The sequence below is a fragment of the Alosa alosa genome, chromosome 1 (genome assembly GCF_017589495.1).
Source record: "Alosa alosa isolate M-15738 ecotype Scorff River chromosome 1, AALO_Geno_1.1, whole genome shotgun sequence".
Classification (NCBI taxonomy): domain Eukaryota; kingdom Metazoa; phylum Chordata; class Actinopteri; order Clupeiformes; family Clupeidae; genus Alosa; species Alosa alosa.
Window position 1 is genome coordinate 29,626,472 of NC_063189.1, and position 6,749 is coordinate 29,633,220.

The following is a 6,749-nucleotide window of genomic DNA, read 5'->3' on the forward strand; positions in this document are numbered from 1 at the left end:
TTCATTCCTACGTAATCACCATGACCAAAATTGTACTTTGAATCTTGAAAATAAACATATTGACCTACCTACCGACCCATTTTTATTTTTTTTGGCTGTTACTGCAAACAAAGGATGGCCCTAGGGGGTCTGAATGTTTTAGTCGCTTCTGAAGCCTTCACCAATGGTTTCGAAATGTTTGCCTTGCAGCTGGCTACAACTTTATCGAGAACTTTGATTGTTTTTGGACCAGAAATGATCTATTTGACAGGGATGGGTTCCACCCTAACAGAAATGGTGTCAGGCAACTAATCTCCACTTTTATTAATTTTATAGCTTTTAGTCATCTCTGACTCTCAGCCCAGCCTGACCGTCACAATATCTTCTTACACACCCAGTGTTCGGTTCTTTAAGATTTTCCCCACCGAAAGGGGCGCCAGGAGAGGACATGTTGTTATAACTCTCTGAGGTTTTTTATTTACTCTGATTGATTTCCATATACAGTTGCTTAGTCCACAAATAGCAGGTTATAAACCTGTAGAATAGAAAGGCTATGGTGTAAACAACAATATTGATAGACACATACATAATATACCAATATAAATATATCCCCATAGATTCCAATATAGTCAGTATTTAGTGTTATGTAAGGGATAACGGCCGCCAAGGTGTCCTGTTATACGGAATTAATGGACGAGGGGGGAGGCAAAGAACTCCGGATAACAGGACAAACCTCGAAGGCCGTTATCCCGCTTATCACCCGGTTGCAACATTGCATTTTGTTTAGTGATGTTTTTTAAAAATAGTAAACAAAGACAAGGAGCAATCTACAGAAAAAAACGGTTGATTTGTTACTTGCTCATGAAAAATAGAGCTTAGGCTAGACCGCCCTCATTCATTTGGTTGTTATGGTTAGCATTCATGGAATCTGTTAAAAGTTAGCCTACTATCAATTTGGGTAACAATGTAACATTAGCATAATTGCTTTCATGGCAAAACACTCAAACAAAAGGGTTGTTCCTTAACGTTTTATTATTACATGTAGATCATTTGAAGTTAAATTCTACATTCCCGTTGATGGTGAAGTTTGACATTGAAATGGGAAGTTCAAATTTCTTCGACATTGAGGCACTGAAGTAGTGCTAGCCGGACCACTTGCAGTGAATGTTACTCCAGTCTTTCCTATCCTCCAGACTTGGAGTATAATAGCTCCGAAGGCTGGACTCACAGCGATGCCCAGTGACTGCCATTTGTCGACTTTCTAGGCCCGCCTTGGATAGACGATGGACAGTGGTGCTTAGCAAGGAGTGATTTGTGTAGGGAGGAAGCCCCACCTAAGGTAAATAACAGTAACGGGTTACAAGTGTTAAAAAATATGTTGCAGGCTACGTTAACATTACACGTTTAAAACATGGTTATCATTTATAATGTCTTACCTCTTCGCAGATAGTTTTAAGCATGCTGCCCAGGTAATGGACCCCCATGGGCTCTCTGGGGTGTCATAGGCCTCACTGATTCTTGAGATAAGGGACCAAAGTACTTTTGAAAAGTGACAAACAAAAAATCAATACTACATTAATTTGAATTGGATATCATCATAAACATAGATATCATCTATCATGCCTGAAAAGGAACAGGTTTTTTATTAACCACTTTTTATAAAAATTGACATTTACTTACTTAGTAACTTGTCATTTGTCAACTCCGTCGGACACATGAAAATAATTGTTTGATCAATTCAACAACACTCTAAAGTCTTTAAGTGTGTAGAAATGGTGTGCCGTAGCACGGTTTAGTGATAAATTGCATTATATACACTTTTAATATTTTAAGTTTTTGAAATAAGCCATTTTAAATTACCTTAATTTAGTTTACTATTTTTTAATTTTTAATATATACAATTAGTGGTTTTGTGCTCACAAGACACTGATGCATGTAGATAAGTTGGTGTTTTAATGTATGAACACACTCAATTGAACAAAATAAATATACATTTTTTTTATAAAAATGAAAAACCTCCATCTTACGGTGTACGGTAACACAACTGACGGTGTTAACACAACTGACGGTGTTGACACACAATTGACGGTGTTGACAAACTAATCGAGAATCAAACTGATTAAAGATATTTGACTAGTTTTGACATGGCAGTATCAAGGGAAAGAGTATCAAACTTCAAACAAATAGTTTCTACAGGACCTCAGGCAAGTAAGTGTTGGCGGGGAATAACGGACACCAAAACCAACAAAGATATATTTAAGCTCTGTAGCTCTCAATGTGGTCCAATACAAAAGCCCAACCAAAAGAAAATGTTTTCACTTCTGTCTTCTACAAGTGTATAAAAAATAGAACCAATGTTCAATCTCCAGCAACTAATGTTTCATTAACATTAACTAGCCTTACAAAATCCATTTAAGATGGCGGAGCTAAAAGTAGTAGCCTACAAATCTAGCAGGATAAAACTAACTCAACATGGTACAGTGTAAATCTCAGTGGCATAAAACGGTAGCGGTGATACTACAAAGAGAGAAATACACACAATCATGAATACACCCTACATCAAACTCATACATTACATAAAAATATCATTGAACATGAAGCAACGAGACATTCAATACACTTACAACTTCATACACGTCACTGCATTGGCGGATGTTCTCACCAGGATACAGATTTCAGGATGGTCTCAAACTAGATAAAACAATGTGGCTTTTAGTGACCTTAATAAAACATCGTTTAGTTTTTTAGCACACCTTAAATGTCATTCAACCTTTACTTTCATAACGAACGAAACAGTTTTGCATTGACCAAGGACAAATCTGCAAGCACACATTTCAGGACGGCGAGGCTAATTCACATATCTAAATCAACAGGCCTCCTTTAGCAAACTAACTAATTTCTCAAAAAGTATGAAGTTACATACTACTAAATGTGTATTCTGTCATTATTTTAACAATTATGCAACTTACACACGCTATTGGCGACAATTATTCTCCTGCATTCGTGCCAGCAGCCTTGTCTCCTTTACAACGTTCCCGCTCCTCTGAGTCTACCCAGAAATCACTACAAAAACCCCTTTGGGAACTACATCTTGACGTCACTGTAGTTTTCTGGCATTTAAAGGAGACATACACTATTAAACTTGCAAATGAAATGAAAAAAGGATAAACTCCAAACATGACCCGGTTACATAAGTTCTATGATTTGCTCCAATTTCTCAGCAAGTAAGTACATATCGTGTTTTATCTGTCATTACTGCCTTCGGTGTAGAGCCAAGTATTAGATATTTAGTTTGTCTAACCCGTGGGACTTGGACATTGGACAAGAGGTGTTGAACAGGGAACAAGCTGTCCCTGTCAGTTTCAAAATCTTTCACTGGACAGAAACAGACATCCCTCCTCCTAGCCTAGTTGCCTGCTGTAGTTTTACTGGTCACCTTGCTATTTTATAGTTGTATCTGGTAGTTTTATTGACTTTACATTCTCCTATATGGGCCTAACACTTCCCTGCTGAAAAAAACAGCCTGACCAGCTAAAGGGGGTTTGCTGGTTGACCAGCTTGTTTGACCACATTATGATGGTTGACCTACTAGACCAGCAAAACTCTTGCAAAAACATACCTTCGGCTGGTTTTGCTTGTCGTACCACCTCAAGCTGGTCATTTTAGCTGGTGTTTCTGGTCTATAGTGCTGGTTTAACTGGCCATGCCAGCTTATGTTGGTCATTCTAGCAAACCAGCATGACCAGCTTGACAGGCTGGTCACCAGCATGACCATCTTGCACCAGCTGTATCCCACAAGACAGGCTGGTCACACCAGCATGACCAGCTTCCTCAAATGGTCACACCAGCATATCCAGCTGGTGGCCCAACCAGCTACACCAGCAAAGACCAGCAAGAGCTGGAAGAAAACCAGCAAAGACCAGCTACCAGCATAAGTTTCTAGCTGGTTTCTAGCTGTTTTTTTCAGCAGGGTTTAGCCATTTGCAACAGAAGAACACACCAGAATAGGCCTGTTTAGTAAGCAGGATTTGATGGCTGCATTGCAAATCAATGCAGAAGTAATCCAAGTATTCAGAATATGTTACTCAGATTGAATACGTTACAAAATACATTTTTGGGCATGTATTCTGTATTCTGTAACAGAATACTTTTTGAAAGTATCCTTCCCAACACTGCCTACATCTCATGAGTCCCATGCACTTTCCCACCAGTGAAGCTAGTTGGCTAGTTGATAAAACTTTTGCCAACTTAAAAAAAAGCTTAACTCCCGTTGTGATTCAAAGACCGCTGTTTTCCAGCAACAGCATCCATCTTTTTTGTTTTCAAGTAGCAGGGAATTCACGTGGAACCGTCGCAACTCTGTCATCATTATGTTAAGCCCGCCCACCGACTCTACACACAATATGATTGGCCTGATCAAAGTTTGATTTTTCCAGCTCACAAGCCAACAGAGAGTTGCTAGACTACCCTGGCTGCAAATTACATTTGCTGCTGCTAGGGTACGTCTAGATTTCTAGGCTACCCTCCTCCCATATTTAGGGTGAAAATTGGCAGTAGGACCACGACGATGCAAAAACTCAACTTTCACATCTTGGTGTTCTATATCTACATCAATGGACTTTCCTAACCACCAGTGATCATCATACACCACTGCCAGCCAATCTCCTGTCTCAATACTGTTGATAATTATATCAACAGTAGCACCCCCAGGATCTTTCAATGGCTCCTCTCCTATTTCATCCACCAAATCTTACATTTCATCGACCGAATCCCCTGCTTCTCCCAACTCGTCTTCCATCTCCTCTATCAACATGGACGGCTCTTCCTGGCCCTTGCATCAGTCTGCTGCTCCTCTGAGCAGTCTCTTATACAAAGAGTAGCTGGGGGAAAGCATTGGCAATTCAATAGCACTGCAAGAGCATGATAGTTGTCTGTAGCTAACACCAAACTGGCGAAGCCTATGGAGAAGCCGATACTTCTTTAGAACCTTGCCTGATACACTGCAAAAAATGAAATCTAATCTTATAATAACATCAAAAAATCTATTTGGTATTGTTTCTAGTATGAAAAGACTTACCTCTTGAAAGGTCATTTTGACTTAATTTAAGAAGACTTTGACTTATTTTAAGGAGTCTTATCAAGACAAATTTACCTAACGCACTGGCAGACAAATTGGCTTGTTTCTGTGCCACATAAGTTGTATAATTCCTTCTCAGCTCTTGTGGAAAAGAAGATATCTCCTAATGTTGGGGTTCCAATGTTGGCTTCCCGTTATCATCCTCTCTGTTTCTGTTCATGGAGAATCTACAATAATTTTATCTTTTAGTTTGACATTGGACTTTTCTATTTGAGCCTTCTTTTTCCGCCATTCCTGCTTTCTTAGTTTGTGTTGCTCTTTTGTTAATTTCTTAACCTTTTCTTTCAATGCTTTTATCTCCCTTGCGTAGGCTCCTCAACAGCCTGGTCCAGAGGACATTCTAGTGGGGTGTCTATTTAATTTAGCCATCTATTCTGCATAGCTCTGGACCTTTTCTTTACTTTCCTCCAATACTTATTGTGGTGCCTTTTTGCTCTGGGTCCTAATTCTCCTACTTGTTTTACTTTTTTGTTTTGGACCCTGTCCTTCCATCTCTGTCTCTCCTTTTCTAACTGCTGTTTACTGTCTAACTGTTCCTTCTGCTTCTAGGTCACTGTTAAATCTTTCTCTCCCTTTTCTCTGGTACTGTTTCTTTGTTTTTGCTCCTGTCTGCCTAGATTACAGATAAAAACAATACTTTTTTAGTTATTAGAGTTATTATTATAAGTTATTTGGCATTTGGGTATATTAAGATGTTTTAAGTCAATCAACATGCATACTTAGATCATATTATCATGTTATGTAGTTGTTATACATTACTTAATGAGTATTTGGGAGCACTTTTCCACTCCGTCAGCTTACATGTCAACACCGTCAGACAAAATATCTGACAGAGTTGACGTCTGACAGAGTTGACAAAACAACATGTTTTTTTTTAACTTAATCATGTGTAGTAGATGGTAGCCATTTTGATTTTCCTCAGTTGCCAGCTGCCACTAAACTAAACCAAACTTTTATTTCAAACTTCTTGATTGAATTCAGCTCTACTTTGAAGACAGTGTTGACACATAAAAGCTGTGACCACATGGATTTCAACTTTCAACGCTGAATATTTATTTTTTTAAAAACACTTATGAGACCATGTGTTGGACTGCTGCATCCATCAACAGAAAGAAGTCAAAGGGGGTCCTCAGGGTTAAAGCTGACCAAAATATGCCTGATTTATTTCGAATTTGAAAAATATCTGATGGAGTTAACATGAATTGAGGACAGATTTTGAAAGGCTGTTGTTAATGTATAAAATAATGCAATGTTCACGTTAAGTATTTTGTAATATTTTATTAAGCCATCCAATTAACCTCATAATCATATTTGTGCATTTTGGGCACTTTATTTTTGCAGTTTGAACCTTACTGTAACCTCTGCGGAGGACGAGTTCATTTGCATGGGCTTTCATAGTACAGTGCCGGTATTTTATGAAATTACTATGAAATAATATAAATATAGCCAAAACTAAAAGTCTAAACATACGCAATACTTTCATATCCAACTTTTAAAGCCTTTTTAAATTAGATAATTTATTGTTTTTTAAAGGAAATTGCAACATTTTGATGGGGGACATGTTTTGTCCCTTATCTCAAGAATCAGTGGCCTACATCTTGTGGAAGCCGCTTTGGGTGAAGATAGAAGGCAG